At 33.4% G+C, this 13,476-nt stretch overlaps 1 long non-coding RNA gene across 9 annotated transcripts in view; it reads left to right on the top strand.

Annotated features, from left to right (window-relative positions):
• Positions 1–13,476, top strand: part of LOC144368182 (uncharacterized) — a 275,404-nt gene that overhangs the window by 202,625 nt on the left and 59,303 nt on the right. For 3 of the 9 annotated variants that reach the window (XR_013427964.1, XR_013427961.1, XR_013427957.1), the window contains one exon: positions 3,934–4,010. The exons of the other annotated variants lie outside the window; for them this stretch is intronic. This is a non-coding gene — a long non-coding RNA (uncharacterized LOC144368182). The remainder of the gene's footprint in view (positions 1–3,933; positions 4,011–13,476) is intronic. 9 annotated transcript variants of the gene reach the window in all.

Genomic DNA, 13,476 nt, shown 5'->3' with positions numbered 1-13,476 from the left:
AGTTTTAAACACAATCATAAGTTCTAACTTGCAGTCCTATATCTTCTTCAGTAACCTAACAAAACTATTTGTTTCACATTTTTGGATTGGCTACAACAAAATATAAAACAATATTTTGCTCACTGCCAATTTCCCAATTAGATTTGTAAGAAATTATAATGTATAAGTATTAGAGTTTTACCCACGTCTCAAAGGTCATATAGATCTCTTACAGAAATAGTTGCACTAAAAGTTGTACAGAAAAACAGTAATGTTAATGCATATAATAATAGCAATATTCATTGGTTAAATGAAAGAATTATTATGACAATTATGTAACATATCCTTTTGGTAAAATAATACCACAATCATAATTATCAATATGAAAATTTCTTTTAGATTAAAAGAAATATTCTATTTTTAATTTTTTTTGTACTGGGGATTGGACCCAGACTTGGGCATTCTATCACTGAATCACATCCCCAGTTTTATTTATTTTTTGTTTTAAGACAGGGTCTCACTAAATTGCTGAGATTGGCTTCAAATCTGCAATCCTCCTTCCCCAGTCTCTAGAGTTATGGGGATTACATACGTATGCCTTCTCACTTGGCTGTTCTTCAGATTACTAATTCAGGCAAATAGAAGCCTATTCTAAATTGAGCCACTGAGGTTTTATCAAAATCTGTACTATTTTTCTTCCTATTTTAAAAAATAATAACAAGAAATTAGAAAACATTTTTAAGTCTAACATCTAACACATTTTATTGCAAAGTTTCTCATTTCCAATCCTATCACTTCCCAAATGCATAGTTAGTCTTTGCTTCTTGATGCATTCTTAGCTGGTAGCATATTTCTTGACACATGACAGAGGCTCAGTAGGTATTTGTTGAAGGAATTAAACTTAGTATGTCCTCTTCTTTTGTTATTCCTGAATTATACAAGAGCCATATTATATAACTATGTTACAATATATATATTGTAAATGCATTGCCTAGAAAGCTAACTTCAAATAAGAGGCAAAATCTGAGGCATATAATGTAACATTTTTCCATTGGTATTGAATTAACTGAATTATATCCAACAAAATTAACTTGGCATTCACTGTGTGTGTGGCTCTCTATCTGGTATTGGGTGGGCAGCGGAAAGAGGATGTAAAGCTAGAGAGGAATCCAACCAATTTTCAAGTCAAGTGTCACCGTCTTCTTTCAGATGTTGTTCATCATTGAAATGACATTCACTCAGACTAATTGAAAGTTGTCTGTCAAATAATATTAAAAAGTAATGTACAAAAGATATTAAGAAAAATTATAAAGTCAGCTAAAATGAAGTTTAGAAAATATCTTTCCATATAAAACTAAAATATTTGGAATATAAGTATGAAATGTTTCAATTAAGTTACACCAATATCACAAATCACAACATTAACCCAATAAAATATATCTTTTGTCATTTTAAAGATCTTAAAAATGCCCAGAAAATTGTATATTTATACAAATATTAGTTCTTTGGCTTAGAAATATAGAGAATGTTTGTACTTCTAGTTGGAAGTACAACTTATTTAATTAAATTCTTGCACCAATAAATCAAGAAGCTTTTTATAGACCTTAAACAGTTTTGGAGTGTTTTACCAAGTTTTGGTGCTTCAAACCTTTCTAAAACTCTTCACATTGGCAATGGATGCCTTCCAGATTCTTTCAGGTTTAGTTTAATTTCAAGATATTTTCTTATTTTAATAGAAAAATAATGACAATTACAGGCTTATTATTTTTTTCCACAAAGGGAGTTTAGGTTTGTTGATAAAATTAGATACATTGATTATACTTTTCAAATATAATAATGCTTATCAACCAACCTCTAAGCTTTTTATATGCCACCAATCCTATTTTCAAGAATTACTGAAATTGTTGAAATTAAGTGCTCATGAAATTTTTCCTTTGCTTTTTTCTCATTTCTATTTAACTTCAAAAACTGTCTCTTGTTGCTGTCCCTCTAAATTTCACTGTAGATCTTAGGGCCAAGTTCTCTAGGACTTGGGCTAACACCATTTTGACAATTTTTCTAACTACTCATTGTTTAGTCTAAAGGTCTAAAAATGCTTTAACTCCCATTTTAAGATATAGCAACTTGTTCTCACACACATCCTTTTTTATTATCCACATTTTTTGCCTAATTAGTAGCATTTTGTGCTGTGATCAAGATGTTTTTCTATGTCAATAAATTGTAGTACTTTGTAATTGCATGGTTGACAGATTCATGTGCTGTTTTAGTTAGCTTTCTCATTGCTGTGATCCAAAGACTCACAAGAACAATTTTAAAGGAAAAAAAATGCAGGCTCGAGGTTTCAGAAATCTCAGTACATAGATGGACATTGCTGTGGGCCTAAGGTGAGGCAGAACATCATGGTAAAACGTTATTGGAAGAGGAAATCAATTCAGGACATGGCAATCAGGAACAGAGAGGAAACTTTCTTTGTCAGGAATAAAATATAAACCTCAAAGGCATGCTTCCCAATGACCTATCTCCTTTACAAATCTTTATTAAGTGGAATTTTTCAGTTAACTGGTGTATCAAGTTGCTTCAGATCCCAAAGCTTGGCTCAGGCATGGTTATGAGACACAAGGCAATTTAGAGGCAATGACATTTCTCTTGGAAATGCCAGAGCAAGAGTGGTGCTCCATCACCTGGCTGTATCTGAGTTTCCAGCTTAGCACTGCAGCACCTATTTCATTGTTACATGAAGGCTAAAACTGAAATCCACTCAGACCTGGCATGGCTGGGGGAAGGTGTGAAAGTAAGTCCTAAAGATGTTCCTAATGTTTACTTTTGTCAGAAGTAGGCCCAGAATTATCAATTATATAAGCCAATAAATTTCTTGTATGTTTAAGCCATTTGAGGTTGCTTTTTATACTCAGTACTTGCACTAAATAATTCTCACTGAAACAGATATTGATATCAGAGTATGACGATATTAGATGTAGTAGTTTCTAAATTTTAGAAATTGAATGAGTAGAAACAAGCATATCCAGTGGTTAAGTTCTTTGTATCCTGAGCTGGGAGATGAGCAAGTCTTATTCCTGGTAGTGAAACAGCTAACTAGAGAGTTGCCCATTTGATTGTGGTATTAGACAGTGAGTTTAGTGAGGATTCAAGATAAGAAATTTGGGAGGAAAAATTAAGAATGTTGGAGCATGCTGGCTTTGTTTTTCCCTTGGTAAGGACCTAAAAGAAGCAGAGAAAGCTTCGTTAAAAGTAGCCTTTCTAGAAGTAGGGAAAAAAGAAAATATAATTTTTCTTAAAATCAGTTTTACTTAGGACCTGCTATTTACAAAGCTGAGGGACTGGAAGTCTGAGAGCTTGCATGATAAGAATGGTACCCAAACTAACAATCAGAGGCAAGGTGGCAGGTAGTAATCAAGCGCCTCATGCATGTTCTGCCTTCATCACAAAGAGACAATTGCTTCTGCAGAGTTACTGCCAGAAAAGAGAAGATTACATAGAGTTTTGTCTACCCAGTCTTTCAAATTACCTACTGAGCTTTAAAACAGAAGATGTGAATTCCAGAACTAATGCAGCATTATGTTGCTTAGTGAAGTCAGACTGAAGACAAAAAAAAACAAAAAAAAAAAAGGGAGGGCTTTTAGTTCTATTCATTTTAATCAGGGGCTCCTGATATTTTAATTTGAAATATTCTTAACTGTTAAGTCTCACAGATTCTTGATTTCTTATATGTAATATAAGAATGACAAAAACTTTCTTCCAGGATAGTGTTAAGATTTAAATTAGATGATACAAATTAAGTAAATGTATAATAATCGATATGGTAAATTGTGACATGCACATTAAAAAAATAACTTTTATTGATTGATGGATTTTGCAGTACTGGAGATTGAATCCAGGGCCACTCTACTACTGAACCAGTGTGATTCCAATATTTTAATTTTTGTTTTGTGACAGGGTCTCGCTGTGTTGCTCAAATTGGCCTGGAAATTGTGATCCTCCTGCCTCAAACTCCAGAGTCATTGGGATTATAGGTATTTGGCATAGGCCCAGCTACATCCATTCTTTTAAGCAATAGTACTGGTAGTAAGTACATTTTCAAAACAAATACCTGAAAATCCCAATTTTATTATGTTTAACATAATTACAGTTAAAACCCATTGAATTTTGCTTTTGGTTGAGACATTTAAGTAAAACAAACAGAAAATTTTTCAGTATTGTACTAATTTCAAATGTGAATTTAAAAATTCAGCACACATACATACATACACACACACACACACACACACACACAATGTCTTCAAATACTTGTATTGAGTACCATTATGCCTTAGACAATGTATTGGTTCAAAGAATAAGTAGCTCTTGTCTCTAGAATCTTTCATCCATAAAACAAAAAGGATAAAGTCAATAATGACTATATAAAACACAGAGAACGAGCTCATATCTGGATTGGGGTAAGGTAGGGAGTGTGTAGAGAGCCTGTAGAATTGGCCTTTATCAGGGAATTCACCAGGTCTAGTGGGTTTGGGCTGGGGACTTGGGATCATTCCCAACAAAGAAGCTGCCATTTGTGAGGGATTTGGTTGAGAAGGAAAGGAGACAACACTGGAGACTGCAGCTAATTTATTGTGATCAGAGTCAAATGAAGGGCAAGATGAAGTGGGAAGGAAGCAACTACCAGGTACCCACACCAAAAAGACCCACCATAATTAAGCTTTTCTAAAGACCCTTCTCATAATTATGTGTCTTGTCACCAAGATTGTGTAAAGGGTATCAACAGGATTTCACAGGAGTTCTGCAGACAGATCCATGTGGTTTGAAGCTTCTTCTTTGTGGTAAAAGCCAGGTTTCTCTTTAAAAACTAGGTCTACAGTCAAGTTTGTTGCTAAGGGAAAGATACCATCTCTATTTTTCATGGTAAAAACATGTGTAACCTCTATCTAGCCTGAGATTATGGGACAAAGAGTAACTGTTTTGTACCCACCCTCTGTCATGTAACAACCCACTGAATATAAACCTAAAAGAATTTACAGATTTGGGTCCAGAGATATTTAGGCATTAGGCCCTCTGGACTACTGCAGTTAGATAAACCTGCTTCCTGAAGATTCCTAGGGTATTCAGCCTCATCTGTCCTACATCAGGAGAAAGTGTCTGTAGCCAAATTATAAAGAACCACATAATCCTCCTATGTTTGAAATTTATTTTAAAAGCTATCAAGAACCATTGAATGACTTTATGTAGGTGACTATGACATGACCCACTTTGCTCTGGAAACGTGGAAAATATATTAAAAAATGGCAATATGAAAACCAGATCAATTTAGCAAGAGGTGGTAATCCAACCAAGTGACAATCCTTGGCCAAACCCAATTAATGGCATAGAGATATAAAGATGATGTAAAGATGGAGTGAAAAACTAATAAAAACTACATTATTTTGCTTCTGATTGTATGTGGGTGTGGTGTGCACATTTTATTTCAGGAAATGAGGATATGCTGGTGTCTTTGAGATAACATTATGGAGAGAACGTGGTGTAAGATAATGAGTTCAGCTTTTGCATATGTTATTTATGAAGGAATTTGAGGGCATTCTGGGGAAAGTATTTCTGCTAAGGGATTAGAATTGCTAGACAGATAAGATTGGGGCTTTTCTGTTTTCCTTTTTGATAATTGGTTTGGATTGGAATATTAACTAAGTTTTCAATAAAATGTACTAGTGAAAATGCTGGATCTTTTGGGAAAGAATCTCTTCTTTGATAAAAAGTGATAAAAAGTAAGTTTCCTGTGAAGAAGTCTCACTCCTTCTTGAATTATGTAGAAACATGAGACATGCAACTGTAGAAAGCTTCTTAAGACCAGAAGGCAAAAGTATGGAGAATCTCAGAGCAATGGAATCATGGTCCTGTATCACTAAGCTACCAGATTTACCAATTTTATTCTATTATTTTTATACCAATTTTAGAACTACACAACTATAGACTTATTTTAGATGAGGTAATAAAAACACTTATTGTATCTTGTTATCATATTTAGCTGAAAACATTTCAACCTGAAAATTAAGAGGTTGCTGGATGATAACTCACTGGAGTAAGTTTAGGCAACCCTATAAAAAGTCGTATTTTGAGGAAGAGGGACAATTCGATAAAATGGGTTGAGGATCCCCTATTAGAAACACTTGGGACCAGAAGTGTTTTGAATTTTAGACTTCTTCAAATTTAGGGATATTTTCATATACATAATGATATATCTTGGGGTTAGGGCCCAAGTCTAAACACAAAAACACTTATGTTTCATGTATATACCTTATATGTGTGATACCCTTATACACCTATACACATAGCCTGAAGATAATTCTATACAATATTTCTAATATTTTTTTTTTCATGAAAGAAAGTCTATGTGCATTGAACCATCAGACATCAAAGATGTCAATCCCTCAGCCACACTGGTGGACAATGTAGTTGTTAGGCATCACCATCATTCTAAACTTTGAATTTATAGGCTACCCATAAGCAATAATTTTCTCATACTTATTCACCCATAAATACTTAACAGTAAAAATATGACAGATCAGGATTACAGTGAAAAAAGTCAAGTGTCCAGATGATCGAACAGCACAGAGGCATCGTCAGAACACCTGTGTCAGCTGTTAAACATCAGCAACAACAAACAAGGGCAGCCTTCAGTCTCCATCTGCAATGTTTGTGTTTTGATATAAATGTTACTCTACATCAAATGTTATTTTGAGGGTGAGAAGAAACATCTGAGACAGTTGAGAGGCCAGGAAGCGGGTCCCATAGGGATGAGGAGGCAGTCTGCTGTATGGCTTTTCAAATGTTTTTCCAGAGTCATCTGCTTTACAAGGGTTTTTGTCATAGAAGGCACTTATATTTTATGTACTCATATGATTTCTTGTGTTGCTATAAATGGTGTTGCTTTATTCAAGCCCATCACACATTTTTTACCATCTTGTCTAAAAGCACTTTTTCTGTCATTTTAAGAATGTCATCTCCAATCTCACTATTATTATGATCACCTTGATTCTGAACTATTTTGGTTATATGACCATCAATGAATGAACAACTGGAACCTCATTAATAATGTTAATTTTTTTATATTCCCTTCTTTCAGCTTACTAGTAGACTTGGAAGGCATGTTTTTTTTTTTTTTTGCATATGTTAGGAGGTGAGATATCTTTTTTTTCACTTGCACATAGAATCCTTCAAATATTCATTATCATCAATGAATATGGTTGCAGGCTAGAGGTTCTGCAATTTGTGCAAAAGTGTGTCTTTAGTAACTATGTTCCAAGCATCACCTATAGCATATATAGTATTCTTCATGTTAAATCTCTTCTGAAAACCTTTCACACCCATTTTTCTGTTCCCTGATGCTAGCATGTTATTCTGGAAATTATTTTATGTTTATTTTACTAATGAAATCTTCATCATATGGCTGAATTAATAAAGTCAAATTTGGGGAAAGTGCAAGGCATAAGCATTATTTCTTAATAGATTTTGGAAGTCACATGAGCAGAATAGTTGTCAAGGAATAACAGAAGCTTGCAATTCTCATACAGTCCAGCTTCCCTGTAGTGAGCACGAGCCACCAGGATAAAATGTGAAACCAGTCAGAAAAGATGGCCCTGACCATTAATGCCATTTTCTCAGCATAATAATGGGCTGGTAAGGAAATTAAACTCCTCTAAAACATTCAATATGCATGCTTTTGACTGTTACAGCAAGTTTATACTTAGGCATGCTTGCTGCATCAGCATATCACAGCACAGTTATTCTGTCCTTGGTATCCCTGATTCCTTTAAGGCCTGTCTCATCAGCTGTCAACTGTCTTTCCGGAGCAATAATGTCATAACAGTGTTGTTTCATAGCATTATAGACTTATACTGACATCATATTTTTATCAGTGATAACCTTGAAAAGTTTGTCAATTCATTTCTCCACACTACTTTTTGATTAGCTTTACCACCACAAATCTTTAAAAATGTAATGCATATCCTTAAAACTTTACAACCAATCTGTTGAAAGTTATAGTTCCCTTCCATTCTTAGTTCATTCTAACAGACCTTTTTTTTGTTTGATGATCAGCACATGTTCACTGCAAAGATAAAGAATCTACTCTTTCAATACATGATCGAGATCTTCATTTTTAGCTTTATCCATTTAATTTTTTTCCTCTTACTTCTATTCATCACTTTATTTTTTTACAAATAGCACATACTTTTATTTAATTAAAACAAGATAAAACAATTGTAGCAATCTGTGTCTACCTTAGTGTAATCCCAAATAGGTAGACGGAATGAACAGTTTTATATCAGCTAAGAGCTGGCTCAAGTTATAAGTCTGAGAGAAGTTGATTTGTTTACAATTTACTTTAACCTTATGACTATTAGAAATATCACAAATTGTCCAATTTAAAGCTATCTATCCAACAGAGATTTCTTTGAGCTATGTGGAAACTAATCAGCATTCTCTAAGCTCCATTCAATCTTATGTATGCTGAATGAAGCTTTAGGTATTTTCACATTTTATATATATATATATATATATATATATATATATATATAGTGGAATGCATTACAATTCTTATTACATATATAGAGAACAATTTTTCATATCTCTGGTTGTATACATAGTACTTTCACACCAATTTGTGTCTTCATTCCTGTACTTTGGATATACATCAATATTTATAGCAGCACAATTCCCAATAGCTAAACTGTGGAACCAACCTAGATGCCCTTCAATAGATGAATGGATAAAAAAATATGGCATATATACACAATGGAATATTACTCAGGATTAAAAGAGAATAAAATCATGGCACTTGCAGGTAAGTGAATAGAGCTAGAGAAGATAATGCTAAGTGAAGTTAGCCAATCCCCCAAAAAACAAATGCTGAATATTTTCTCTGATATAAGGAGGGTGATTCATAGTGGGATAGGGAGAGGGAGTATGGGAGGAATAGAGGAACTCTAGATAGGGCAGAGGGCTGGGAGGGGAAGGGAGGGGGGGCAAGAGGTAATCTAATCATAATTTTAAACACAGAATTTTAACAGTCTGTTCTTTTCTTCAGATGATATATGGTGGTCATTCCAACCCCTCATTGTTCTAAAAGACATTTCACACTTATATTGCTGTGCAGTTTTTCCAATAGCTTGACTTTCTATGCTACAGGTAAATGCAAATGCTTCTTCTTTTTCTTATCCCTGTTCTCAATAGGAGTATCTACTGGACTTTTTTGACATTTTCAGTAATGCATTTACACCACAGATCAGAAAATAAGCAAACAAAAAATATACATTGAGTAATGCACATAGGTCTTGGTCACATTTGGGGCATGATGGGGAAACTACCATTGGTGCATATGAGCCATTTTATTACCCTTTGTAGGTGTTTCACCAGGTGGAATCAGGTATGTGCCTAAAAGATACATCACAGCTGCAGGGGGCTACAAGGGCTTTTTTCCCCTTGGGGATGCTGAGAAAACTATGCACCTGTGTGCTTACTGCAACCCATCATATGGGGTCAGCTGTGGAATTTTTCACTTGTGACATTTTACAGTGCTTATAAAGTTTCACATTTTATAGCATTTTGGATTTTTGGATTTTTTGGTTTTTTTGAATCAAAGATGTTCAACATGTATTTAGACAAAGGTATAGCTTCAAGAAAGTTTTCTTTTTAACTCAAAGAGATTTTAGAATATCAAGTTAATAACTATTATTAAGTATAATAATTACTAATATTACCAGGGAAATTATAATTGAAGAAAAAGTTTAAGGTTATAGGCAAAAGAGTTGGTAGAGTTGGTGGAATAGGGAAAAGCTTTGTTTAGATGAAGAAAACTTTTTCTTTCTGATAGCAAAGTGGCATAGTAGATGACAATTAGGTTTAACTGATAGGTAGAACTTACGAGTTTTGTTCAGGTCCCTTCCCAACTCTTGATTTATTGTTTTTATTTTGTTCAACAACCAAAACAGATTTTTTGCTTTGATTCATCACTGATTGAAATTATCAGGGATTCCTTTCAATCATCAGAAGAGACTGCTTTCCAGGAAAAAAATAAAGCATGCTCAGTATGCAAATACCCAGGTGAGGGAGAGCTTGTGCATTTGGAATGGGACAGGCAGCAGCTGATTGTGTCAGTGAGTTGTCAAAAATCAGATTTCTTGTGGCCAGCTGGCTTATAAAAGCACATGATGTTCTGAAAACCAGAAGTCAAATTGGTACCAGCTGAGGAGACAGATATTAGGACTAATGCCAAGCTAAATACAAAAGATATAAGACAAGGACAAATTCTGAGTAGAAGAGAAAAATGGAACATACCAAGGAGTTATTTGATAGCTGTTTTTAAAGATACAAGTGAAGAGGTTTTCATTTTGGGGCCTCAAAGCCCCCAAAGCATTCTCTTATTACACTCAAGGGAGAAATGGAAGCATTTCAACTGGCTACAGTAGGAACATACCAAGAAACCTCAGTCTGTTACGTACGCGATTTCCATAAACTGACATTCTGCGTTTAGCCCTTTCTTAACTGGATGGTAAAAAGAAATGCAATCCAAGACCCATCACTGTAATTAACTTGAGTATACAATGGCAGTACTTGGCTTCCCAAAATTATAATTGATATTAAGTTGTTACTTCACAAATGAAAAATTAGAATTTATTCTTAAATGGAACAGAAATAGATTGAAGGTATGTTTTTTAATTTGAAACTATGCCTCTCCTATAAGATTCTGCTCATAAAAATCCATGCCTTTAACATTGTTTCCAGATGTACTTTTGGCAAACTTTGAAAATTTTTTTATTTAGCTAGGCCTGCTTTTTAAACTATGGGAATGATTATATATTAGAATAGAAACATTTTTGAGGCTGAAGATTGAAATAGGAGATAGTAGTGATTACATATTTAAGTGATTTCCCATTCCAGAATGATACAGAGGGCAAGAATAATGGTGACTCCACCTATAGTTTAATTTCTTATATATGTGCCAAAAAATTCAATAATTGAATTAATCATCCTCTGATTTATATATTCCAAGAGCAATGGGAAACCATTAATGAAGCCATACATCTTTTATAAAGTGATTAACCAGGTACAGAAAAATTGGCAAGTGCTCAAAAAAAATCTTATTCAGTGTTTGGCCCAAAACTATAAATTATTTTCAAATTATTTTCAATTTACATCTCAATGCTCCAATGAACTAAGGAGAATTCTATTTGTTCAGCTGGAAGATGTTCCTCTTGGCATAATATCAAGTCTACAAAAACAATGAGGCATATTGAGAAAAAGTGAAAATATTTGGAGTAAAAGGAACTAATACACTGATAGGGTACATTTTTTATAAGGGATTAAAATTATTTCCTATATTTTTATGTTTCTGAGAATACTATTCAAATTAGTTAATTAGTGAATACCTGAATGTGTTTAACTTTGAGTGAGACACTAGTAAATACATCAAAAATGTCTCTTCTACAACTTCTATCCCTTTTCCCCTTTCCCCAGTATTTCTATTTTTATAACCTAAGTTACCAGAATGTTAAATAAATTCTTATTAATAAGCTACTGACACCAGGATCTAAAATAAACAACTAAATGAAAAGACGTGATACATCTTGGCATCAAAACCAAACATTTAGAATTATTTATATATATTGTCATTTTTAAAAATAAATAAAACAATGTACCTTTCGTCGTCATCTTCCTACCCAGATATAACCAAGCATAACTTTTTCCTGTCTTTGTGACTAGCTTTACATTTCAAAAAATGTTCATACTTTACATAAAATATGTATCATAGTTACTTCAATAAAAGTTAAAATTTGTGTGTATATACATGTGTGTGTGTATATATATATTATTTTTTAAAAAATAGTTATATCAAAGACCTAAGAATTAAACCAGAGACTCTGTGTCTAATAGAAGAAAAAGTAGGCCCTAATCTTCATCATGTGGGATTAGGCCCCAAATTCCTTAATAAAACTCCTATAGCACAAGAATTAAAACCAAGAATCAATAAATGGGATGGAATCAAACTAAAAATCTTCTTCTCAACAAAAGAAACAATCTGTAAGGTGAACAGAGAGCCTACATCCTGGGAGCAAATTTTTACCCCTCACACATCAGATAGAGCACTAATCTCTAGGGTATATAAAGAACTCAAAAAGCTAAACACCAAAAAAACAAATAACCCAATCAACAAATAGGCCAAGAATTTGAACAGACACTTTTCAGAAGAGGATATACAATCAATCAACAAATATGTGAAAAAATGGATAAAAAATGTGGCATATATACACAATGGAATATTAGCAATAAAAGAGAATAAAATCAAGGCATTTGCAGATAAATGGACAGCATTAGAGAAGATAATGCTAAGTGAAGTTGGCCAATCCTCAAAAAACAAATGCCAAATGTTGTCTCTGATATAAGGAGGCTGACTCATAGTGGGTTAGGGAGGGGGAGCATGGGAGAATTAGATGAATTCTAGATAGGGAAGAGAGTTGGGAGGGGAAAAGAGGGAGCATAGGGTTAACAAGGATGGTGGAATGTGATGGACATCATTACCCAAAGTACAGCTATGAAGACACAAATTGGGGTCAACATACTTTATATACAGAGAGATGAAAAATTGTGCTATATATGTGTAATAAGAATTCTAATGCATTCCACTGTTGTGTATTTAAAAAAATAAAATCAATAAAAAAGAAACGTGTGTGCATAGTGTAATGCACCATATAACATTTAAGTCAGTGATATAACCTATATAATGGTGCTCCCATAAGATAATGGAATTGAAAATTTTCTATCCCTTGCTATCATATATATTATAGCATAAAATGTTACTAATGTGTTTGTGATGATGCTTATGTAATTAAATCAACTGCACTTTTTGTTCTGTGAAAGTGTAATACATACAATTATATATAATAAATTATACTTGAAAATAAATGATTATGTTACTGTTTTATGTATTTGCTATACTATTCTTTTTACTATTTTATATTGGACTCTTTTCTTGTGTTTATCATGTCTCTAATTGAATTGAGATCACCCCAACAGATTAACCTAAGCATATTGTTGTGTATTAAGTATACTCTATGATGTTTGTGTAAGGATAAAATAGCCTAACATATAACTCAGATCACAAATCCTTTGCTAAGGAAAGTGGGACTCTGTGTGTGGATATGTATGTGTGTACTTCTTTTTAATGGCTACATAATGGTCTGCTCTGTGAACATCTAGATTATAATAATCTTTCACTATTGTTCATAATGTTAGTCATTATTTTATAATAATAGCACATTATTTGTAATAATTGCCAAAATGAGTAAAGTGAATATTTATCAAACAGCTATTTTGTGTCAAGCACTATGTTAGAATCTGGTGGCACACAGGTGAATAAAACAAAATTATTGCCTTAATAAGAGTATAGTATATTTGTTTTGGTCAGCTTTTTTGCTGCTGGGACCTCACATGAAC

This window comes from Ictidomys tridecemlineatus, chromosome 11 (genome assembly GCF_052094955.1).
Source record: "Ictidomys tridecemlineatus isolate mIctTri1 chromosome 11, mIctTri1.hap1, whole genome shotgun sequence".
Taxonomy (NCBI): domain Eukaryota; kingdom Metazoa; phylum Chordata; class Mammalia; order Rodentia; family Sciuridae; genus Ictidomys; species Ictidomys tridecemlineatus.
This window is presented reverse-complemented; position numbering and strand designations above follow the sequence as displayed.